Source organism: Rhododendron vialii, chromosome 6a (genome assembly GCF_030253575.1).
Source record: "Rhododendron vialii isolate Sample 1 chromosome 6a, ASM3025357v1".
Taxonomy (NCBI): Eukaryota; Viridiplantae; Streptophyta; class Magnoliopsida; order Ericales; family Ericaceae; genus Rhododendron; species Rhododendron vialii.
The window spans coordinates 33,360,491-33,386,711 of record NC_080562.1 but is presented as its reverse complement, the minus strand read 5'-3'; the positions used below and the strand labels follow the sequence as shown (position 1 = coordinate 33,386,711).

Genomic DNA, 26,221 nt, shown 5'->3' with positions numbered 1-26,221 from the left:
ATAAACATGTACATAAGAACAAACAGTAAAGCGAATCATGCAAGAACATGGAGATTGTGGTTTTCCGCTCAAGTTCAAAGCAAGAAAATACTTCACGTACAAGGGATGACGAGAATTTACTATGAACTAAAGAGATTTTGAAGAGCCAACAATAATCGGCAACTCTTGAATCATGAGGCCACGGCATCAAGAAATAACCAAAAAAGGAGGCCGAAAATCCCCTAGATGTTTTCTATTTTATTATAGGAGAGCACAAAATTGGATTTCATGTCCGAAATAAATTGAGTGGTCCCGTTCCGTTAAATTTCTTATTTTTTAAGCACTTATTTCCTGTTTTACAGGATATGTTATATATTCTCTCATAATACATCACATTTAATTCAAAAAATAAGTACTCATTTAAAAAATAAATACTTATTTTTCTTAGCAGAATGAGGGGCTCATTTAGAATATGCAATTCTCGTCCTAACAGATGCGTACATTCAATTTGGAAACATTAGCCAATCAATCGCATCTTGTGACATTGGAAATAATAGTAATCTATATTTGATTTTTCATTTCTTCTTCTTCTTTCGAAGTCGATTTCTACTTAATTCCAAACAAAATTCAAGGAATTCTTTAACATTCTACTACTTCTCCTATTAATTTCTTTTTTTACTACCTCACTCCACTGTATAAGTATCACACTTCATATTCTTTAGTACTCGCCCAGCCCACCAACCATCCACGATTCCACCATCAAGTCCTTATTTACACTTCATATTCGTTACAAGTTTAGAACCCCACCCACCATCCACGTCCACCGTCAAGTCGTTGCATGAGTCACCAAAGGTTCGATCTAGAACTAACTAAAAATTTACTTTTCCCACCAGTACTACGCTTCGCCAGATCTCTCACTATAACAATCACACTCTCCACCAAAACAGTACTGTGCTAGCTAGCTAGATCCAATATGGGATCACTCCACGACCAGGACCTTCTTCAAAGACCTTTGCTCCAATCCGAAGAAACACTGCCACCGCCACCGACTTTGTTATCGGATCAGTCATCAGATAATCACAAACAGGTGAGCGATGAGCTCGACATGGCATTGTCAAACGCAGACTTGCCGTTTTGGCAACGCATCTGGCCTGCAATTTGGATAGAGCTGAAGCTCCTGCGCCAATTGGCCGCCCCTGCCGTGTTCGTTTACGTGGTGAACTATGTCTTGTCCATGTCTACCCGGATTTTCTGTGGCCACCTTGGAAGCCTTGACCTTGCCGCCGCCTCCCTCGGTAACAGCGGCATCCAATCCTTCGCTTATGGTCTCATGGTACGTATATCCGTATTTCTCTCTTTCTCACATGCATGAATTGGGGGGTCAATTTTAAAAATGTCTTGGATACCGTTGTGTTTTGTCAGGGCCCCAGGACCATACCAATAAAAACAGAAAACAAATTGAGGTGGATCCATTCACGGAGCTGCTATAAACAGGCTGTCAACAGAACTGTGCGATCTGGGCTGCCCGTTTAGGCTTTGGACGGTCCGGATATAAATGAAACTTTTTGAGAAAAAGTTCAATTTTTCTATGGAAAAGTTTTATTAAAATCCAGACCGTCCGAAATACTTTGGACGCTCGAGATTCACCTTTCGTAAACAACTATTCACGGAAAGCTTCGTAAAAAAGTTCTTCTCGAATTATGTTCATTCTGGCCGGTGTACTAATCTATTTTCAAAATATGCTTCATACACACCTTTTAAACTCATATTAACATACACTCTTCCTGCAATAATATTATTCAATACTCTTAGACACCGTCATATGGTGATTCAGATTCCTTTTCCACCACACAATTGGGATGGGACTAAAGACAAAAGTGTAGATCCCCCGCATGTGTGCTGAGAAAGGGCCGACGGTGTGCCTTGGGTGCCGAATAATCTCTCGTTTGAAACCGTGTTTTATTAATTTGTTGACTATATGACATACTAGTAATGGGTCCCAAAGGGCACAGACACTCTTGTGGATCTATTCATAAATTCTCTCGTTTTTTAGTGGGAGATTAGTAGTTTAGTTTGCTAGATAATTACTGTTGCGAGTGCCGATGTTAATTCATCCACTTGAACCCAACAAGAATTGCTAGTATATATATACCAAAAATGGTTCTATATATACGATTGAGCCGACTGCCTTGTCAAAATTCAAAATTTGTCACAAGCTACCACATTATTTTAGACCCCTTAATTTGAACTTATTCCTGTTTTTCACCTAAGAAGGCATGTGAAAACAAAATAAATCTATGAATCATTTCAATTAAACGAGTTGCAAAATCCGTCAAATTTTAAATCTATAAAAAATTAGTCTAAGGTCTACTACAGATGATTGGACCAAGGCCTAGTCCGCTAACATTTCTTACAAGGCTTAGGGTCCATCAGGTAATTTCAAAAGTGCGAGGTCCATTCTTTATTTGTAATAGGACAAAAATATCATCACAAAAAATTATCTTGCTACATCATCATCGGAAAGTTTGCCGAAAATTTGGCCGGTGCCGAGAAGTTGGGCGGAAAAGTCACTGGCGTCGGAGGTCCACCATGAAAGTCGCCGGGCGCCGGCCATAGTGACCGGAGTTGGGGTAGAAGATGTTGACCAACGAAAATCTTGACCAATAAATATGTTGACTATGTAATGAAAATAAATAAATGAAGTTTAACAGATTTGGAAAAATATTATTATTTGTTGATTTTATTGGCATAACATAGAGTCTAGATTTCCATTTATAATCATATTTGTCAGTATTGTTGGCATGATATGAAAAACAAATCTGTACAGATATCATTATTTGTTGATGGTGTTGGCAAAACACAAAATTTAGATTTACACATATGTCTTTGTTGTTGGCAAATATAGAAAATAGTTTTGGACAGATAGTATTATCTGATATTATTGGCATAAGACAGAATCCAGATTTTCATAGATAACCATATTTATGTATCATAACCATTATATGTTTTTTAACAAATAGTTACCATCATTGGTCAACATTTTATTTTAAATCGGTCAAATATCTTCTTTTCCACCGAGTCACCATCTCCGGGCATCATCTCATTCTCCGGTGCTGACGACTTTTTCGATCAATTTTCCAGTGCTGACCAATTTTCCCATAAATCTACACCATATATCTTCATTTCCCAAAATACTTTTGTCTCTGGAATTTCTTTACAATGTAATATCTTTTTGTTTCTATTTTTTTCGTAAGGTTATGCTTTATTTGCTATCAACAGTTAGGAATGGGAAGTGCGGTGGAAACCCTATGCAGACAAGCATATGGAATTAAGAAGTACCATATGTTAGGCATTTATCTTCAGAGATCAACCATTCTTCTTACTGCAACTGGGTTCCTTGTCACTTTAATCTATGCATTTTCCAAGCCCATTCTCATATTACTCGGCGAATCAACAGAGATCGCGTCGATGGCTGCGATCTACGTCTACGGCCTAATCCCTCAGATATTTGCGTACGCCGTGAATTTCCCGATACAAAAATTTCTACAGGCTCAAAGCATCATCAACCCAAGTGCTTACATTTCAGCAGCAACATTAGTTATCCATCTGGTTCTGAGTTGGGTTGTGGTCTTCAAACTTGGGCTTGGGGTTTTGGGTGGATCCCAGATGTTGAGTTTTTCTTGGTGGGTAGTTGTGATATCCCAGGTTTTGTATATAGTGCTGAGTGATAAGTGTAAGTACACTTGGTTCGGGTTCAGTGTACAGGCCTTTTTGGGCTTGCCCGGTTTCTTTAAGCTATCGGTTGCTTCGGCTGTGATGCTGTGTTTGGAGACTTGGTACTACCAGGGTATGGTGTTGATTGTTGGGTTGCTAGAAAATCCGGAAGTGGCTTTGGACTCTCTATCTATCTGGTGAGTTTGTTTATTTCGGCCTGTTTCTTGCTTTTTTCTAAATTATTCGAGGTTAATTCTGGTGATTGCTTGGATCTCAAGTTTTGTTTCAATCGAAAATTTATTGTTTTGTGGGTTTCAATTGCAGTATGACAATTTCGGGATTCGGGATTCGTGATTATGATTTCGTTTGGATTCAATGCTGCGGCAAGGTTAGCCCTATTTACTTTCTCTATACGGTACTGTGTTGTCAATAAGGCAAGAAAATTACAAAAAAAACACACGATTTCTGATTCACATTCCAAGGCACTTTAGCATGTAGAAAGCTGTGTTTTCTTTTCTTTACCGACAACCCATTAGGATGTTATTAACATGTTTTTTTCTCTATACATGAATCTTTTAGGGGAGTGATTTTGCCACTCCCCAAATTGTTAAGAGCACTCACCTAGGAGTTCCAAAATTTACTCACATTGATTTTGCCATTCCTCAAAAGTTAACAATTTGGAGAGTGACAAAGTCAATCTAGGAGTGTCCTTTTTGGGAAAGCGTGTCATTTTCAATTGCTTATATATTTCAATGTGAATGTCAAAAAATATGCAATATGGATCTTATTTGATAGATTATAATTAGTTATATTAAACAAAGTTTTCAAAATCACATAAAACTTCATAAATCGAAAGATATAAGCATTTGAAAATGACACGAAATCACAAAAATGTCACTCATTTTGGAGCGGAGGGAATAATATTTTCTTCCCGACAATATCTTAATTTTGATAAAAACATACATATCTCTATTTGTACCAAAGATAGTCAGTTGATTGATGGGAGTAGTTATTGCGAAAGATATGGAGCCTTTCATCTCTCTGTGGGCCGGGAGCCTAGCTAGCTAACATAGTCCCTGCCCTAATAAGGTTAGAGCATCTGCACGAGGCTCGCCTCCTCCATCTTTAAACTAAATTAACGAGCAAAAACCTTCAAAACACTAAAAAAAGCCCCAACATCAGACTTAACAAATTCATCACCAAATTACAAAATTTATGAAATTGCTACAGTTACTCGGCTGATCAAACGAGTCCCTATTCACTCGTTTTCTAATAAATCCCAATATTTTATTGGGGAGACGGTGGAGCCGAGGACCTTGCTGAACCCATGCCTATTGCTCCTATCACTTTCAATTGCTGAAGTTGAAGGATCTTTAGAGATGGAGTCGATTGACCTTGATGATCAATCTTCAGCTTCGTGTTCCTGGTAGAGAGAGAGAGAGAGAGAGAGAGCAGTTTGGTATATGCTCTGTTCGTCTTTGGGAAGGATATTTGGCAGGCCGGGCGGCCTTTCGGTGTCTTTCAATGGGGAGCAGTGAGGGCACGTGGAACAAGATGGGCTTTGGAACAACTAATTGAAGGGCTGAGATGAATTACTTCTTTCAGTGGTGAGGGCACGTGGAGCCGATTGTGATTGGGTCCGGTGTACACTGTGATTAAGTGTGAATATTTTATTAAGAAGAGAGTGAGAATAAAGAGTCTGATTTTGTATGATTATGTGAAAGTCACTGGCTAAAGTAAAAAAAGTAAGTTTTGAGGATTAATTTGGTCCAAAATTTATTGAGTCTGTTGCGGATGCTCTAAATCCATATATTGAAGCCATGATACCTCCCGCTGGTCAAGGAGATCTGTCTGTCCTAGGCAGTAATGACACGTGACAAAATCATGTTTGACATAGCCAATGGACAATTTACATAGGTGGAGACACGTGGTAATATGTGAGAATATATGTAATTCCTTCAAGTAAAGAAAAATGGGTGGTTGTTGCAAATATTTAGATATTGGGGTTCTATAACAAACACTTTTAGGTCATATTTAATAATCATTCTATTTTCTGCTTTCATTTTCAGAATTCTTAAAAATTAATTTTGAAAATTTGTTTGGTTCACTACTTCCATTAGTACTGTCAGAAGACTCATGACCCGACATTTAACAACTCTCAATTGAAAAAATCAAAAGGGAAACATTGGGGGAAGAAAAAAGAGATCACCTTTTTTCTTGATCATTAGAGATCACCTTATCACCATCTTTTTCCTACGTACTTTCTTTTAACATTTCACCCATTTAAAAGGGCATTTATGTCCTGGAATTCTGACTCCACCAATTACAGGTAACATTACTTTGTCTTTAAACGTAACAAATAGTATTTCTTCTTGCATGATTATTCCATGTCCCTCGCTATCTTTTAAGAGAGAGAAACTTATTCACCAACGGAGTCGTGATCAAGTTTTTCGTGGATTCATGCAATCACAGTCGTTCGTTTCTGAAATCAATGGTTGAGATTGCTTTTCAATTTTGACTGGTAAAAAAAATTAATTTTTTACTTGTCAAAATTGGTTTTCAATCTGTTGAATTATATTCCATGCCCTGCCCTGCTCAGTAGCTTTTGGTAGGTTTTCTGGATTAATTCAATTGCTCTTATTTAGTACTTGTAGCATCTTATGGTTTCTATTCAATTAGTGACCGTATACTGAAGTTTTTTTCCCCTGGTGTTGCGAATGATGTAAGAACGATTAGGGCGGACAAATGAACAAAATTGCTCGGGTTTGAGTTTGTGTCTGTTTGTTAAAAGCTCGCTTGAGATTGGTTTGTTAAATAAACAAACCAAGCTTGAACTTCTTTTTGAAACTAGTTAAAGCTTTCAAACCAAGCTTCGACCAGCTGCTACTTGGCTCATTGGACTTGTGATGTTTAAAATTTGAAGCTACTCGTGATCAGCTTGGTTAAAGCTTGTTTGAGATCGGTTCGTGTTATAAAGAAGCTATGCTCGAACGGATTTTTACAGCTTATTAAGTTTTTAAACCAAGCTTGTCAACTATCAAATGTTCAGCTTGTTAGGTTTGTTTATCACCCCTACTTACAGTTGAGATTTTGGTGATATGAGTGGTCAAACGGAGCATATATAGTAGTCATGATGGACCGGGGCTCCCGACCCCAACTTATAAAAGACTTAATTGTTATGCCTGTATTTAATAGACATTATTTCAGGTGATATAATTAGCCCTTAATATTTTCCAAAAAGTACTATTTACGAAATATTTATAATCCTGTGTTATTCCATCATGGTACCATTTAGGTTTTAGTGCATGTCGAAATAGATGGCCTAGCAAGAGATCATTTCTTTTTTTCACTTCATGATAAAGTGCTTCTTTTTAACTGGTGGGTTTGGATTGTAAAACCAATCTCAGGTTGTTTTGAATACTATTGAAAAGCAAAGGAACTAAAAGTTACTGGACAGAAAGTAAAGATTACAGGCAGTTTGAATTCCTTGTTTTCTGTTGAACAATGGGTTTTGCGCTCTTTTGCTACTCACTTTAACGTTATTTTGAATTTTTAGTTGGGTTACAGTTTCATTGTCCTTTTACTGTCCAAACATTAACAATTTGACATTGTGTTTATAGAGTGAATCATCCACCTTTGAAAGTTGTGATTAACAAGTATGGAAATCTTATTATTCATCTGTATGAATGCAGCGTCTGGGAATGCTTTCAAAGGAATTCTGACCAGTCTTCCCAAGCAGGGAGGTGGGGAGTTTGGAAAGTTCTATAGCCTGCCAGCTTTGAATGATCCAAGGATTGGTAAATCTCTTAATACCTCTTTTTATGGAGAAAATCACTACATGATATAGTTCTGATATCAAAAGGGAAAATAAAGAACAGGTTGCACTTGTTATTAGACACCACCTCACTCTTAATTAAGTGATATACTATGGTGCATAAGATAACATTTGAAATCATTTCTCATATCTTCTTCCCTTTCACATACTGCATGCATTAGTTTCCAGTTGTATAAATTACTTTTCTTGATTTTAAACCAGGTTTGCTCTTTGTTTATATTGGTTTCTTAAGTTTTGTATACAGCTGGGATGTCTTTAGAATGCCTTGCAGACATCTTTCTCATAGATTTAACATTACAAAGTTGTCTTCTGTTGTACGCCACTAATCAAATGTTTCTTTGTTCCACATTTCTGCATAACAGATAAGCTGCCATACTCTATTAGGATCCTTCTTGAATCAGTGATCCGTAACTGCGACAACTTCCAAATCACCAAGGAGGATGTGGAGAAGATAATCGACTGGGAAACTACTTCTCCAAAGCAAGTTGAAATTCCATTCAAGCCTGCTCGTGTTCTCCTGCAGGTACGGGTCATGACAAATTTACATTGGCTCATGGATTTAATGGACATGTATTCTAGTTCTAATGAAACTGCTTTCTCCAGGATTTTACTGGTGTACCAGCTGTGGTCGACCTTGCTTGTATGCGTGATGCCATGAACAAGCTTGGTAGCGATTCTAAGAAGATCAATCCTTTGGTGAGCATCATTCTCGTAAACTGCCTTTGTGTTCTCTAAGAATTGGGCTTATTGAATTCCTCCAGGATGTTTAACCCACACATTCGTCAACCTTCTTATCCCAAGAGCGATCCAGTAGTATCTATGTGGCCCAGGAACTTAAAGAATTTAGATCATTAACTTGTATGTGATGTTTTTCCTAATCCCTCTCTCCCACTGTGCATTAACTCTGTAATTTCTGGTCAAGAGTTCTGTGGAATCCTTGAAATCTCCATGAAATGTAATCTTACAAGACTAAACTTGGTGCCATTCTACAAATGCATTTCTTACCAGTTGTGTCCAAAAAAATCATGTTCCAGAACATCAACTTTGTATTTCAGGTCAATAGTTCCGAGGAATCCTTGAATCTTGATGAATTGTTAATTTACAGGAATAGCTTGGTGTCATTCTGCAAATGCATTCATTCCAGTTTTGTCCCAAACAACTATGTTCCTGTACCATGGCATTACCATTGGGATATTGTTTGTCCTGCTTCATTTTTCCTTTAACAGGAGGTGTTGACAGAGTATCTTGCATGTAGGTTCCTGTTGATCTTGTCATTGATCATTCAGTACAAGTTGATGTCACAAGATCAGAAAATGCAGTGCAGGCAAATATGGAACTTGAATTCCAAAGGAACAAGGAAAGATTTGCTTTTCTGAAATGGGGGTCAAATGCTTTCACAAATATGCTTGTTGTTCCTCCGGGTTCTGGTATTGTGCATCAGGTATGGGGAACGCAGCATCTTTTACAAATTTTAGGTTCAAAGTTCAAACTATGGAATTGTTTCTCTCTCTCTCTCTCTCTCTCTCTCTCTCTCTATATATATATATATATATATATATATATATATATATATATTGTCTTGCGGTAATTTTGAACACCATTTTCTTGTTTTTGTTTCAGCTTTTGTTTTAACACCATTTTCTTGTTTTTGTTTCAGCTTTTGTTTTGATATAATGGTTTTTGTTTCATATATTTTGATAGCGGGAAGTGACCTTTCATAATTTTAGTTGTCTCATGCTTTTCAGTTGTCTCGCCATTTGTTTTCATACTAAATGTTGTGACATTACTTTCTGATTTTGTAATGTATTCAGGTTAATCTTGAATATCTTGGCCGAGTTGTATTTAACAGAGATGGCATGCTCTATCCGGATAGTGTGGTTGGAACTGATTCCCACACTACTATGATAGACGGTTTAGGAGTTGCTGGCTGGGGAGTTGGAGGTATTGAAGCAGAGGCAGCTATGCTTGGCCAGGTAAAATAGTTTCATTCATGTGATGAAACTCTAGGAAGGTTTGTTTTTCCAGTCCTAGGATTGAAGATTGATGGTTTGTCTTGATTTGCTTATGACCTAGCCATCACCATGCTACCTTGTTTATGAATTATGATGGTTGTGGCTGTTGTATAAGCATGTGAGTACATGCATTTTCCTAGTTAAGGGGTGATGTAGCACCTGATGAGATATGACTGAAATAGCATATGCTTATTGTCAACAATACAGCTTATGGCCACACATGCTTGAAGTTATAATTTCCTGCATTCCATATTGCTTATACTCTAATACTCTTAAGAACACGGATAGGGAGCCGGACACGAGATTGGGGAGACATGGGACATTTTTGATATTCTCAAAACATCAGGACGACTGACATTCAAAAAATATTGATGGTCAATTTGTAATAGGGCAGGAGGATTTATTTCTTGCTGCCCCTCTTCCTTTGGGAAGGGCAGCCGGCCAGGATAATTGTTTAGGCCTTCGTGGGTTCAGTCTTAACGATAAACTTTCCTGCTGTATTAAGCAGATTTTCACTTATTGGTATCTTGAATAAGAATCATAGAAATACATATGACGGGTCATATATGTGCTAGGTAGGTTGGGGTGGTGTTCTTAAAGCTGAGGTGTTTTGGCCTTTTTAGTCAAGAACTTTTTTTTTCCACGGATTTTTAGTTAAGAACTTAATAACAATATATTGCTGCTTCTAATCATGTTGAAGTTAGGCCCCTCCCTTCTTTCAGGTCTTTTAAAGGCACTCACTTGTAGAGGAACACCTTTTAGCCTTTTGTTAGCATCTGATGCTCTGAAGGTTATTTATGCATTAAACTGTTCTTACTGTGGCCTTCCTTTTTTGTATTAGTATACTAATCTAGTAATACGGACTCTGTACGCCCAATTTAACTGTTTAGACTAATGTTTAAATGCATGACGAGAATCATTGTGGGGGGCTGAAATTCACCCTTGACCCTTCTTCCCCTTGTTGAACAGTGAGGGTGCTCACTGAATCTGGAGAGGTTTCTGCTTCACCTGGAGAGGTTTCTACCGAGCCCAGGGAAGTTTCCACGGAGCCTGGGAGGTTCCCACCGAGCTTCACCGAGCTTAGGGAGGTGGCCACTGAGCTTGGGAAGGAGTTTGCTAAGCTGTGGAGAGGAGCTTGCCGAGCTTGGGGAGGTGCCCACCGAACTTGGGGAGGTGCCCACAGAGCTTCACCGAGCTTGGGGAGATGCCCGCCGAGCTTAGGGAGGTTGGCACCGAACTTGAGGAGGAGCTCGCCGAGCTTGGGAAGGTTGCCACCGAGCTTGGGGAGATGCCCACCGAGCTTCACCGAGCTTAGGGAGGTTGACACCGAGCTTGGGGAGGAGCTTGCCGAGCTTCACCGAGCTTAGGAAGATCTCTACCGAGCCTGGCCACCGAACCTGGTACCTGCAAACTGGAGGGGGGTGTTCCTCCGGGGAGAAGCTCCGACGAACAAGTCAGTAAGTGGAGAAAAGAGAAGTTTAGTAAGAGCGTATGGGGAGAAAGAGAGAGAGAGAGGCATGTTCCTCTTCTCTTTTTCTAGACCCTTTCATATGAGGGGGTGGTCTTGTATTTATAAGCAAGGCTTAGAGTGTTGAACCGGTAGGCGGTACACCCACGTGCATCGTACTGTTCGGATGACGTCACATGTCCAAAGATTTGTTTTATCACACCTGTCCGCCACCTGTTCATAGAAGCACTACAAGAAATTTGATCAACACCAGCGCTTTTTCTACCAGCGCTTGCAAAAAGCGCTACAACAGGAGGTCTATGCCAGCGTTTTTCTTAGCCGCTGCTAGAATGGGGATTTTCCAGCGTTCAAATCAAAAGCGCTGGAATAGACCGACCCTTTTCTAGCGCCCAAGCAAAAGCGCTGGCATAGGCCCATCATTTACCAGCGTTTAGAAAAAGCGCTGGAATAGACTCCTTATTTCCCAGCGTCCCAGGAAAAAGCGTGGGAGTAGACCCAATAAAAAAATAAATTGATTGACAAAAATCTAATAATATTACTATATGTTATACATTTTTAATACTCTTCGATCAAATGTGTAGCGATACTCGATCAACTTCATTCTTGGTACGATCGATGAATTACGTAATATGTAAAAGACGAACAGTTCGGATCGAAAAATAAGACTCTTGTGGGGGTTGGGTTGCGATCTAATACTTTAATGCCTAGGGATGCATCAAATGTTGTCCGATTAGGCGGTCGTCGATATCCAATGATCTCCGATTTTGGTGACAATGACGGAATAAATGAGACGTGAAATCCTAATGGTTCAGATCGACCACTGTAAAAATTGATTTGGTAACGACCTTTAAATTCTATACATTCAATGCAACTGTTAATAAACTAAGTCTTGTGTTGTACTTGAACGTATGGTAGCCATCCAACCGCAACACAATTACGACAACACAGACCGTTGATTTTGTTTTTCCTGTTGATTTTATCATTCTCATTAAAAAAATATTTCAATTGGGTTTAGAAAGCTTCTTTATCGAGACACAATTTCATTAACAAAATGGGTTTTTTTTTCCAATCAAGTGTGTAGTGATACCCGATTAACTTTTTTCTTGGTAAGAATGATGAACTCCGTAATATGTAAAAATAGACAATTCAAATAAAAAATAAATACTTTGGTGGGGGTCGGAATGCATCTAACACTTTAATGCCTCGATCACGACACAATCATGATGATCCAATCCGTTGATTTTGTTGTCCTTGTTGATTAAATCATTTCCGTAAAATTTTGCCTCAATTGAAATAAGCAATATTCCCATTAGATGCATTATTTGGGGTCGTGGTGGTAGTGGTTGATAAGCACCCAATAATGCATATTCTTGGTGCTTAAGTCCTCTAGTATGTTGTGTTTGTACATATATGTTGTCGTTTTTATTTGATATTGCACGTAAGGTAGGTTTTTTGTGTTTTTCAGGTAATTCGTATAAATAAGGCGCGTTTGAACACCATGGACATGCCTCGAGGGAGTCCGAGCTTCCAAGACCAAGTGGCGAAGTGCCACCATTCTCTAATGAGCAAGATACGAAGCATCGGGTGAAGTTCGGAAGCGTCGGGTGCCAAGTTTTAAAGCTAGAGGCCATTTCTGCAGTTAACAAGGCGGTATCCATACAACCGTTTTGGTTGTATCCATACGGTGGCCTTATATTTTGGACAGATTCCTGCGTATCCATACACCGTTTTGGTTGTATCCATACAGCTCTTCTACGGAGCATTTCCAACACAGGTGTAACAGCACGGTATCCATACAACCGTTTTGGTTGTATGGATACAGATTGCTTACTGACAGTTTTTCACAGTTTTTCAACCTTCCATATTTGGAAACTTGCTACTTGTAGTATCCTTTTAAGATATTTTGAGAGAGGAAGTTGGTTTTTGTATAAATATCCCTCTCCTCTCTCATAGGAAAGAGTAGTTAGCTTGTAGTTAGTTTTAGGTTAGTCTTTTTCTCTAGGAACTCCATTGTTATGCTTTCAAGCTTTTGTCTTTAATTTGTCAAGAACTCAAGTAAGTATTCGTCTTATATTAATTTCTCGTTTATTAAAGTTGTTCGTATGCTTTAGATCTTTAATGATATCAAGTTTGTTTTTGAATTTGTCGGTTAAATCTTATGTCTTATTTTTCTAGCATGCTTCATCTTCCTGCTATGTGTGAGTAGTCGATAAGGCTTGGCCATGGGGTGAATAACGTCGTGTGACTTTCGTTAATCTTGCCTTTCTCAACTTAAGACTTGAGGTTTGGTTTGGAAATGTGTGTGGTTCACCTTTTATGTAACAAAACTTGTCGATGTTAACCTCTGGTGATCATATGCTCGTACATATGGTTCCGTGAGCTATGTCTCGCCTCGTGTTTGCCAAAAGAACCAAAGAACTTGCTCGCTTTCCAAACCATGCTTCTAGTTCTTGACCTTGATATTTAGTTTGAATGCAAGTCTTGGCGTTGTTAATCTCCGGTGATCATGTGCTCGCTCACATGGTTCCGGGAGCGATGTCACGCCTTGTGTTTAGCTTGTTATTCAAACTCTATATCAAGTCTAACCATTTTCATAGCTAAATCTTCCGGTTGATAGCCTATGCCGTGCGATTCAACCGTGTTTTCGTTGAGAATTGTTGGATGACCTAAGTTACGGGCGTTAGTAACTCCATTGCCTTGCCATTTTTAATTCTTAGTTCAAACTCTTTTTCTAGTCATTTTCATAAGGGCAATTCTCACATTTCAAAGGAAAACTAAAAGTTGGCCGTCTAAACGCCGGAAACCCTTACATCCAATCCGAACAAGCTATATTTGAACTCCCTGTGGATCGACTCGGACTTCCTCACTATACTATGCAAATCTTTAGTTGTAGTCCGGTTAATAAATAATTGAATTTGATGGCCGTTTGGTAAACTTCAACGACAACCGAATGGGCTGTGATCAGTGGTTGGAAAAGATCCTGTAAAATACAAATATAAAAATTACTAAAATAAAGCTTTTGAAATGTTAGTGGAACAAAAATAGAGCATAGAACATAAAAAAATAATTCTCACGGGAGGAATGATTCACCTTTTTATAATAATATAATAATCTACCAAATAGTTAACCAAAAAAAAGATGTTAAACATATGTTATATAATAAATATTTCAAAACATGTAACGGAAATGATGTTTGGTGCAGTGGCTGGAGAAGGTACACGCAGGCGACGGTGAGTTGAAGCTCCAGAGTTCAAAACCTAGTAACGGCAGAGGTGCTCCCCGCCTTTCCCATTTTGGTTTTTGGTAAAGGGGGTCTATTTTTGGTAAGGGGGGTCTATGCCAGCGCTTTATAGCGCTGGGAAACAAAGCGCTGGGAAAAATTAATCTATACCAACGCCCACAAAAAGCGCTGGTACAGTGCTATTGCGGCGGTCATGCATCAGCGCTTTACTTAAGCGCTGGTATAGGACACAAGGGTCTATAGCAGCGCTTTGCGACACCTTTGCCAACACTTTTGGCCGCTGGCATATCCCGTTTTTCTTGTAGTGAAGCTTCCAAAAACTTCTAAACCGACCTTTGGATATTTGTTAGATCTTTAGGGAGTAGAATTCAGTTGAACGTTAGGGAATTGATCGCCTAACGTTAGGGACAAATGACTTCCGAACGTTAGGGAAATGACATCCGAACGATAGCAACGTTAGGGAAAGACGTTAGGGAAAAGACATCCGAACGATAGCAACGCTAAGGAAAAGACATCTGAACGTTAGGAACGTTTGGGAAAAGACATCCGAACGATAGCAACGTTAGGGAAAAGACGTTAAGGAAAAGACATCCGAACGATAGCAACGCTAGGGAAAAGACATCCGAATGTTAGGAACGTTAGGGAAAAGACATCCGAACGATAGCAACGTTAGGGAAAAGACGTTAGGGAAAAGACATCCGAACGATAGCAACGTTAGGGAAAAGACTTCCGAACGATAGTAACGCTAGGGAAAAGACATCCGAACGTTAGGAACGTTAGGGAAGGGTTTTACCAAACCTGAGGAGGTTGCCACCGAGCTTGGGGAGGTCTCCACCGAGCTTGCCGAGCCATGGAGAGAAGCTTGCCGAGCCTGGCCACCGAGCCCGGGGAGGTTGCCTCCGAACCCGGTGCTCCCTGCAGCTTCAGGTGCGAATGGGACCATGAAGTGACGTGTCCACAGCAAAAAGTGAATTGGTCCGCGACCCCTTTGGATGTTCCGAAATTGCGGATTTTTCGGCCCACTATAGTCTTCAAAGTTCAAATTCAAACTAACGGGTCACAGTGGTCTTGTGCATGCTTTCGAAAATGAAGGTATTAATGAGTTCTGTATTTCAGTTCTAATTCTATATCTAACGCACATGCAGCCAATGAGTATGGTGTTACCTGGCGTGGTTGGATTCAAGTTGTCTGGAAAATTACCCAATGGTGTCACAGCTACTGATTTGGTTTTAACTGTGACCCAAATGCTGAGGAAGCATGGTGTTGTTGGCAAATTTGTTGAGTTCTATGGTAATCAAAATTGACCTTTAGTAATTTTCCTCTGCCATGTTTCCATCAATTAGCGATCTAGTGCTCTAAAATATGCTTTATGCAGGTGAGGGCGTGGGTAAAATATCATTAGCTGACAGGGCCACTATTGCCAATATGTCTCCCGAGTATGGTGCAACAATGGGGTTCTTTCCAGTAGATCATGTTACTTTGCAATATCTAAAATTAACTGGAAGAAGTGATGAAACTGTGAGTATTTTCAACATTCATGTGTGGGAATACAACTGATGATCTAGACGCTGATATTGATAATGTATGTTTCATATTCTTGCTTGTACTAGTAGTTTTTACGTGGTAGTTTTCTCTTTTGATAAAACTCAGGTGGCAATGATTGAAGCATATTTGCGTGCAAATAACATGTTTGTCGACTATAGTGAGGTAAGACTTTATGGGTTTGTCTGTCCTTTTACCATTTTAACTTTTTAGTACCAGTTGGGAATCTAACTATTTTTCCCCTGATCTCAGCCTCAACAAGAAAGAGTTTACTCTTCGTATCTACAACTAGACCTTGCTGAGGTTGAACCCTGTATTTCCGGGCCAAAGAGGTACTTGATTTGTGCTACCAGTTGGGAATCTAACTATTTTCCCCCTGATCTCAGCCTCAACAAGAAAGAGTTTACTCTTCCTATCTACAACTAGACCTTGCTGAGGTTGAACCCTGTATTTCCGGGCCAAAGAGGTACTTGATTTGTGCTTCTTCAAACTAGCATTCATCACCTCACAAATTATGTTACTATTTTGATCTGACTACGATTGTTGTTATTCAGACCTCATGATCGGGTTCCTTTGAAAGAAATGAAGGCTGATTGGCATTCTTGTCTCGACAACAAAGTTGGATTCAAAAATGCTTCGTTCGCTCCGATATAAGAGATAACGCTCCAAGCGTAGGGCCTAATATGTCAGTTAAAGCATGATAATTCGGAAATCCGGGATCGTACCCAAAGGAATAATTAATACGGCTTTGCTGGATTTGTAGATGCAAGCAAGGGCTTTCGGCTTTTAGACAGCCAACTTGGTTTTACGTGTGTAGTGGAAATTAAAAGGGCTAAATTGAAAAGCTAATAAACTAAGATAAAAGACAGGTTAGGTTTAGGAATTACTAACACTCACGACTCAAGTTAAAATTGCATTTCTTACCCAAATACGCAATTCAGGATACACAATTAAGGTTCCCGAATCGGAAAATAGAATGGTTCGATCATCAAGTTAGCTCTAAAATCTATTTAGCAAATGCCTCGTGCGTCAGAGCCCCAAGTATCATGTGTGGTAGGTAGGCAATGCTCCTACCTACACATGATCAAGGAGATTAACACCTTAGCGATTTGACAAATAAATCCGAACTCCACATCAATGATCGAATCCAAAGATTTAAACTTTATGGTGAAAAACGCAATTCTATTTGAGCCATGAGGTGTTAATCACCCCATGACCTAACCTTGAAAAACTACTCACCCATATCTATTGAGATAGGAGCAAGTGAAAATCTACTTAACATAATGAAATAACAAAACTTGAAATAAACCAGAGATTAAGATAGATCGGGAGTAAAGAAACAACTTTAATTAAAGCGACAATATCAAAAACTAACAACTAAAGGCAGAAATTAAAATATTTAAAACTGAAAATGAAGAACACTCAAGAACAATTTGAATTGCAATGAAATCTAATCTAGATCTAGAAATTGTACTAAAAAACGTCCTTTACAAAATGATGTCACTCCTATTTATGTCAGCCGCCATCGTGCACGGAATATTCCCAAAATGCTCTGAAAATCCACCTCTAAGCCCCTCGGCATCGATGGCAACGGCCTTAGAGTGCTTCACTATCATGCTCGGCATCGATGGAATGTTTCACCTTACATCAATGCCGAGGCCTTAGCACTGATCCTCTTAAGTGCTTCGGCATCGATGGACTTCCATTCTTCCCATCGATGCCAAGCCCCATAGCTCCATCGCTCTGGCCTGCTTCTTGCCTTGGCAATTCTGCTTCTGCTTTGGCTGGGTAACTTCTGCCTTGGCTGTGCCTTGGCCGTCGGGTCATTTACAGGCCATGACATGCCTTAGGCCTCGAAAACTCCCCTATTTGGCGATTCACCTACAAAACAGAACTAGAACACTCTACAAGCAAACAACGTTAACAAAAACTAATTAGTACTTAAATTAAACTAAAACTAGACACTAACGCACCCTACAATACATTCTCGGGTGCTTATCAGTGACTTTTAAAACTTTAGTAGAAATGAGCTTCTTGTCATGTCATTCCTTAATGAATAACAAATGATTTATTTTGAGCAGTGCAATTTGTTATTTTTTAGATGTTATTTTCAATATTTAATTTCAAATATAGTTTTGGCTTAGCAAGCTCGAATCAATTATGTCATTACTCATTAGTAGGTGTAGGTGATTTAGTGATGATGGCAGAACAGTGTATCGTTCATTACCTAAGGAAATATGAGATAGCTTTAGATGTGCAATGCTAAACTTGTTTTTTAGTTCTTTTGCTAGCTCCATATCCATTGTCAAATCCTGAAATTGCAAGCTTACTCAATCTTTAATTATGATGTAGGGCTTCGCTGTACCAAAAGAGGCACAAGACAAGGAGGCGAAATTCTCGTTCCATGGACAGCCTGCAGAGCTTAAGCATGGTAGTGTCGTGATTGTTGCTATCACCAGCTGCACAAATACGTCGAACCCTAGTGTCATGCTTGGGGCTGGTCTTGTCGCCAAAAAGACTTGTGAACTGGGTCTGCAGGTTAGACTGGGCAGCAGGGTCTTTTGAACTTCTGTTTTGTTAGTTGCCGAGTTCCCTCTTATGCTCAACTCCGATTGGTTTGCAATTGCAATAAGATGATATTGAAGCTCTTTCAGTATTTGTTTCACATTTGTTTAAATGCTAATTCGCCAGGTCAAGCCATGGGTAAAAACAAGCCCCGCCCCAGGTTCTGGAGTTGTTACAAAATATTTACTCCAAAGGTATTTCTTGTAATTTTTGCAGAATCAAGCTTTTTCAACATTCATTTTATCTGATTTGATATTGTTTCCCCATTGGATAAGATAAATACTGTTTTTCTTTTTTGATTTATGTAGTGGGCTGCAGAAGTATTTAAATGAGCAGGGCTTCCATATTGTTGGATATGGCTGCACAACCTGTATTGGTAACTCTGGGGACTTGGATGAATCAGTTGCTTCTGCCATATCAGAGAATGGTATAGTTTCCTTTTGTTTATATTCGAATGCGCACATAAATTTGAGCATCTCACTGCGGCACTGCCTGATTGTCCCTTGTAGTTTCCTTTTGTTTATATTCGACTGCGCACATAAATTTAAGCATCTCACTGCCTACTTTTCCCTGTTGCATGGTTAGTGAATTAATTGACCAAAAGTTCTAATTTAGTAGTGATCCCCTTATGCAGATATTGTTGCAGCTGGAGTTTTATCTGGGAACCGGAATTTCGAGGGTCGCGTTCATGCCCTGACAAGAGCTAACTACCTTGCTTCACCTCCTTTGGTCGTTGCTTATGCCCTTGCTGGATCTGTAAGTAACAATTACAAAATTTCCAAGTTTGTTTTGTTTGTTGTTACATGTGAGCAATCTATTGCAAGTAGGGGTAGGGGGTGGAATCAAAACCAAAATCTTAAGCTTGTTCTTCACTGCAGATAAATATGCACTTGACAATACAACTTGACTAACAGAGATACAATCAATGGGAAACATGAGCTTAAGGAAGAGCATCCTAAGTGCCGAAAGAAGCTTAATTTGAATGCATGAACAGTTAGACAATAAAATAGATATAGTATTTAATCGGCTGTAAGTCAAGTCACACATGATTTTTTCATCGCCCTTTTGGTCAACTGCCTTTTAGTTTCCATGGACGGCCAATGATAAAGTTACGCTGATGCATAGCCTTCCACTCTTGACTATTGCATTGCTGCACTGAGGGTGTTGTTTTAGATGCGTGTATGCTGCACAGAGGAGATGTGTGCTTTAGTTTCACTTCGCTGGCGATAACTCCAGTTTGGCTTCTATGTAGTCTTAACTCTTTTCACTTTTGCATTGGTGACTGTGTAAGTGTTAATAATGTAGAGTTCAAATAAAGAGCATTTAATCAGCACTGAACATTTTGGATGTTTTCGGACACTTGTGCCCATGAAAAGGCTTTTCTGATCTTGTATATGCTGTTTCACTTCTCACGCACAACCCAGCAAGCGAAACATCTGCTGCCTTTTCCATAATGCTTTCATCTAAGGTGAGAATATGATAGCAATAGCGACAGAGGCAGGATTAGTGAGTATGAAGTTGCTAAAACCTGTAAATTATACTCTCTCCGTCCAAAAGTTTTGGTCCACCTTTCCTTTTTTAGATGTCCCATAATTCTTGTCCAGTCAAGGAGAAAAAATGCGACCATTTCCTTATTTGCCTTTCATCCCCATATTCAAATTCAAACACAAAATTGTGGAGGGAAAAATGAATTAGAGTTTAAAAAGTAATGATTGCATTTCAAAAACAAGGGTAGTTTTGGAAACTTATATGTTTTGAAGATTAATGATTGAGTCCCCTTAAAAAGTCCGATTCCCAAAGAGGGATCAAATTTTTGGGAGAGAGGGAGTAGCTTTAAATGACATGATTATCGATTCGGTGTATGTTGTTCTGTAGCGATGCGAAGGGGAGCAGCGATGACTTGTCATATCTAATTCTGCATGCATTTGGTGTTCTAATTTTTCCTTGTTTACAAAGATTTCCCTGTGTTGTGACATGTTTGTACATGTCAATTTTATTTCTATTGTCAACTATAAGGATATTGTAGTGTAGGAAATAGCTAATGTGGTTTCCTGGAAAGAAATAGTGCGTTTTGGCTCATGAGTTGGTCACCTCGTATTATAACTCAAAGAGGCTGGAAGACTCTGATTATCCCACTTTGCATGTATCAGATTTAGGTTTTGTAATGTATTTGGTTGAATCAACCTGCACTTTCTCTCCCTTGAGTAAACTTATATTTATCATCTTAATGGACATCTGTGGTTCTTTTCCTCCTTGTTCGTGCAATAATTCTTCTTGGTACTAGTAATGACCCTTTGGCAGTTAGCTTAACATATGCTGATGTGGAATTTGTTTTCAGGTTGACATTGACTTTGATAAGGAGCCGATTGGAGTTGGAAAGGACGGAAAGGATGTTTATTTCAGGGATATCTGGCCGTCAACGGAAGAAATTGCAGAGGTACATATGGCCTTGAGCTATAATTTTTTGAATTTTTTGGCAAAGTTGCTATGCTGTAAACTATGTTAACTTGGGCTGGCTGATCAGGTTGTTCAATCCAGTGTATTGCCTGCTATGTTCAAGAGCACTTACGAGGCTATCACTAAGGGAAATCCCATGTGGAATCAGTTCCAGAATCCCAACTGTACTCATGGGACTCTGATTCTACCTACATCCATGAGCCGCCATATTTCAAGGACATGACTATGGATCCTCCAGGTCCTAGCGGAGTGAAGGATGCCTACTGCATTCTGAATTTTGGCGACAGTATTTCCACTGATCACATATCCCCAGCAGGAAGCATTCACAAGGATAGTCCAGCTGCAAAGTTCCTCCTTGAGCGTGGGGTGGATCGCAGGGACTTCAATTCTTATGGCAGCCGTCGGGTAATGATGAAATAATGGCGAGAGGAACTTTTGCAAATATCCGTCTTGTTAACAAGCTACTAAATGGGGAAGTTGGTGCAAAGACAATCCATATTCCTACTGGAGAGAAACTTTATGTGTTTGATGCAGCTATGGTGAGTTCCTCATTTCAACTTTGGGGTCATGCTTTATTCCTGATTATTTCTCTCTTTCTGAGTTTTGTGCCTGGGTAATTTATTAGTTAACTCTGATAAGATTAATTACAGCTGTTTTTAATCTGGCAAATGAATTCGTTATTTCTCCATAATGCTGTGCAAAATAACAGAAAATTTGTTGGTATTCAAGTTCTGGATCAGAGTCTATGCATGAGCTCATAATGGGAGCCCTATTGGCTCAATGTATTGGATTACTTGCTTCATCAACATGCAAACTGGAAGCATTATTATAACAGAAGTGCTACTTGTTTCTTGCGGTGGTGCTACCTTCTTTGAACACACAGATAATCCCACTTTGTTTAGTGTAGGTTATTATATCCTAGGAATTGAAGTTTTTTCTTGTGAAGTAGAGAGCAACAATATAACGTATTGAGATGTTACTGATAATGCCATTCCAGAATTTACTTTCGGGCACTAATATTTTTTGGTTCAATCTGCTTTTTCAGAAGTACAAGAATGCTGCACAGGATACTATTGTCCTGGCTAGAGCAGAGTACGGCAGTGGGAGCTCACGCGACTGGGCTGCTAAAGGTCCAATGTTGTTGGTGAGTCTATAACCTCCTATTATTTCACTTGCTGTTTTCATTGGGCTTCTCTTGTTTCACCTCATGACCTCTTTCGCAACCACTGGAATGTAACAGGGAGTTAAGGCTGTGATTGCAAAAAGCTTTGAGAGGATCCATCGCAGTTATTTGGTAGGAATGGGAATTGTGCCGCTTTGCTTCAAAGCTGGTGAGGATGCAGATTCACTGGGATTGACTGGTCATGAGCGTTTTACCATTGACCCTCCGAGCAAAATTAGTGAGATTAGGCCTGGACAAGATGTTACTGTCAGGACTGACAATGGAAAATCTTTCACCTGCACTGTTCGCTTTGACACTGAGGTAGTCCCTACGCCCCTCGTCTCTTAAGGTTTTCTCTGAGTGAGTCGGTGCTATGAATAAGATAAGCCTTATCTTAGGGGACAATTAGACGAACATAATATTACCTCTGCAGGTAAATTGGAGACAAGCTTTTGATGTTTTTTCTTACTGTAAAGTCCTTGATCCGCAACATTAGTGTTTTAAAAAAAAAAAAATTCCAAGTACAGAAGTTTATACAAGTTCATAACTTATAGTTAACCATCAATTGACACGGTCTAGTTTCCAAAATATAAAGGAATTTCTTGTAGGTTCAAATCGGCAGCTGAATTTTGCCATTGCCCTGAACCTTTTTTGTGTCCCTTACTTTCTATTTCTGGGCTCTATTAGGAAGTTGTAAGAGTATTATTCCAAACTAAATACTGAAGATCCTCTCATTTCATTTACAGGTGGAATTGGAGTATTTCAACCATGGAGGCATACTTCCTTACATTATTCGGCAACTGAGTAAACAATAACTCACCCATTCTGCAGCTGAACCTTTGCTGGCTTGCTCCTTCATTGTGCTCTTTGAATCCTCATACTAGAGAAGAGAATAAAACATTAGACAAAAGAAATTATATCCCTTGCTAGGGATCGGAATTTTCCAATTTGTTCCACGTGATTGGCGAGTCCGCTTGCCGAGGGAAAATAGTACTATTTTCCATTAAAAGACAACTTTTGGAATACATTTACAAAAATGTGGAGTGCAAAAATAGTTCTCCTGAAATTTGTTTGCACTATTGCTGGATGGCATGTTTTCCTCAGTGTTTGCCTATCCTTCGTTCTCGAAATTGATATGTACCTGTGCAACCGATATCCCTTTCTCAGCATTTTGCATTTTGGGATCATGGAAGTCCTAAATTCCTTCAAAATACTTCTGCTTATGCTAGTGCTTGTGCATCCAGTCCTTTCCCCAGTTTTACTTGTCATTGGTTATACACTCTCGGCAATTTGAATAAAAAAGTTTAGTAATGAAATAATCTGGTTTAACATAATGCTATTTAATCAAAAACCTTACCATTTGAAATTCAGCTTCATATATTTCCTCCATGTTTATTGACATTTGTTTCTATCGAATCAAAAACCTTTTACGGGTTCATCCTTTGTGAACAATAGATTATGTCATCTCTAAATGAAAGCGCGATTATACCCACTTCAGTTGAAAGATTGGCACATGACTATCACGGCGGGCCTAAATGAGTAGACCTTTTTTCTTGCTAGGTAGGACACCACTACAGAAGTGCTTTGTGCCATTTCTCTCTCACATACTACTCAACCATCCTCGCTAGCCCTTGTATCAACAAAGTTGTTATATATCCGCTGCAACTGAGTCAAATTCGAATAGTAGTAATTTACATGCAAAATTTCATTCCTATTACTTGTTAGTATATAAGATTATACATGTATTTCTTATGATCATTTGCTCAAGGCTTTTAAGAGTCGAGATTAAAAGAGAACCCATGTGTTTTAATGTGACAACCGATGAAGATATTACCCGCATATCAGTCGATTTATTTCACAGAACATGAAACTTAAATTCCCTTGGGTGATGCAGTGTTGATAATCCACAAGCTACGGTCGAGATTATTAGACTACATATGTTAAAAAAAAAAAAAACCATTCTGGCCGCCAAGAGGTCTTTCCCAAATCCTAATGATATCATGAGCATGATGAAGGAGGTCAAGGGTCCACTCATTTTTTAAGTTCTGATCACTATTTTAATAAAACTAATTTCGCTGAATGAATTATAAAAAATAAAAATAAAAAACCTTTGTGGCCACTGTAGGTCCACTTGGTTGTTAAGTTAGCATGCCCCTAAGTTTTTTTTTTGTTTTTTTTGATCCTTACTTGGTTGTTAAGTTCAAAGTCCTGAAATTTGTCCACACCTTTTTATCTATAGTGTTTTTTATATACAATATGAATCTTGTTTGATTAATCCAAATTAATTCTATAATGCAAAATTTTAAAATCCTTAAAAAATATTACAAGTTGAAAGATATAAGAAATTTTGTAAGTGGCACGACTAGCGAAAAAGGACACTTATGCTTAAGGTCCCTATAAAAAATTAGTTCAACCTGATATCAGTAAGAGCTTTAACGAAATATTCAACTTTTGTTCTGATAATATTTTGAACAAAATGACCGATTTCGATTATGTTTGTGAAACCCGAGACGAGTCCCAAAACCGTCTATACATTGGATCTATTCTACTAAGTCTGTGCCAATAGCATTAGGCCGAGTTCTTCTAAACTTAACTTATTTGTTCGTTTTGTGTGTTTTGTTCATTTTTTCTGAATTTTGGTCAAATTTGTGTGTTTTTTTTTGGATTAATCATCTGTCTCGATGATAGGAGTTTAAAAAGTAAAAAATTATTACCATAAACAAAAAAAAATTCACTAAAAATAAAAAAGTATCAAATAACTGTTTTTTGGAGTTTAAGTGTTGTCTTATTTGAATTATTTCAATATCGGTTCATATTTTTATACTTTTTCGATTCGTCTCGTCTCGACGAACGATTCCCCCTAAAATTACGTTGAAAAACTAAAAAAAAAAAAAACAAGGTTACAAAAGTTAAAAAATACCGAAATATATTCCTAACTTATGAGTTCAAAAAAATGCAGCCTACTACGCTACGAAAACGAAGTGGGATTTGGCATAGGGTGGTAGCTTTGCTTTGCTGCATTTGTTGGATACGAGAGAGGGAAAAGGATTTGTTAAATGGTCTTGTTATTGTCAGCCTATTAAATTGACGAAAAACACACTAAAAAGATTAAAAAAAAAATTTTATTTTTATTTACTTTTTATACTATTTACTCCCTCCGTTCCTTTTTAAATGTCCTACTTCGTAACTCTAACTTATTAAAAAAACATCATCATTATACATTTCGCATCAATTTTTTTTTCCGTTTTCCCTACTTACCCATCATCATTACATTTTTTACTCACTAACTTTTTAAAATAAAATATACTTTTAGGGACAAAATAGATAATGTACCAACTTTTACCTACTAACTTTACCAAATAGACACTTATTAAGGGACAGCTCAAAATAAAATATTAAACTATAATAAAGGGACGGAAGGAGTAATATGCATTCATACCCTCACTAGGACTGATTTTAAAATTTTCCATTGTTAAAAGCAAAATGAAAGACAAAAGGCTAAAATTGTATATTTATCCTCTTACCGTTAAGGCTTGTCAACGACCAGATTTTGACAACACATCTTGTCATAGATAAAGTAAAAAGGTCAAATTAGGAACACGTGGCTTCATATTGGACCGATTGGCCGGACCGTTTCAAAAAAGAAAAGCTTTCTTTTAACCAAACATCAAAATGATTAAGGGGTGTCACTGTCAAAGTGTCAAATTATTGAGTTAGGTTTCACGTGGGATCGAATTGCAAACTCTCTCGGTCTCAATTGCGTGTTTGGTTGAGAGTTTAGTTTAATTTAATTTTGATAGTAAATGAAGAGAGAAATAAAGTAATGATTAAAAATAGGGATAATGATTGAAAAGAAATAGAAAGAGATGTAAAAGTAATAATTAAAAAAATAAAATAATAATTAAAAAAAATAAAATAATAATTAAAAAACAAAACAAAAACAAAATTAAAATGGCAAACATATCGGTCCCGCTCTGTCGCTTTGTAAAATGACATTTTGCAATTATAACTGATGTATGTCCCAGGCCACTAACGTGAATGTCAGAGTCGGAGATCACTAGTGTAGGAAAATGCAAATGAAAGAAAAAAGTGACATCATCATCGGTCACTTGGCAGCAATTTTTAGGCATGGGTAGTTACAGAATTTTAATTTAACGGTGATAAAAAAATGAATTAAATATTTTTTTGTATATGAAACATTTACGTAGAACAAATATATTTATTTTGATTGAGGGTCTATTAGGCT

The 26,221-nt window shown here is 38.3% G+C and overlaps 1 long non-coding RNA gene and 2 pseudogenes across 1 annotated transcript; all 3 read left to right on the top strand.

The window, feature by feature from the left end:
• The first annotated feature begins 901 nt into the window (after positions 1–901).
• LOC131328647 (protein DETOXIFICATION 40-like) lies at positions 902–8,113 on the top strand (annotated as a pseudogene).
• On the top strand, positions 7,391–23,041 carry LOC131330707 (aconitate hydratase, cytoplasmic-like; annotated as a pseudogene).
• Positions 10,773–11,867, top strand: LOC131330712 (uncharacterized). Its single transcript, XR_009201173.1, has 2 exons — positions 10,773–10,807; positions 10,912–11,867. It is a non-coding gene; the product is annotated as an uncharacterized LOC131330712 (long non-coding RNA).
• Positions 23,042–26,221: the final 3,180 nt, after the last annotated feature.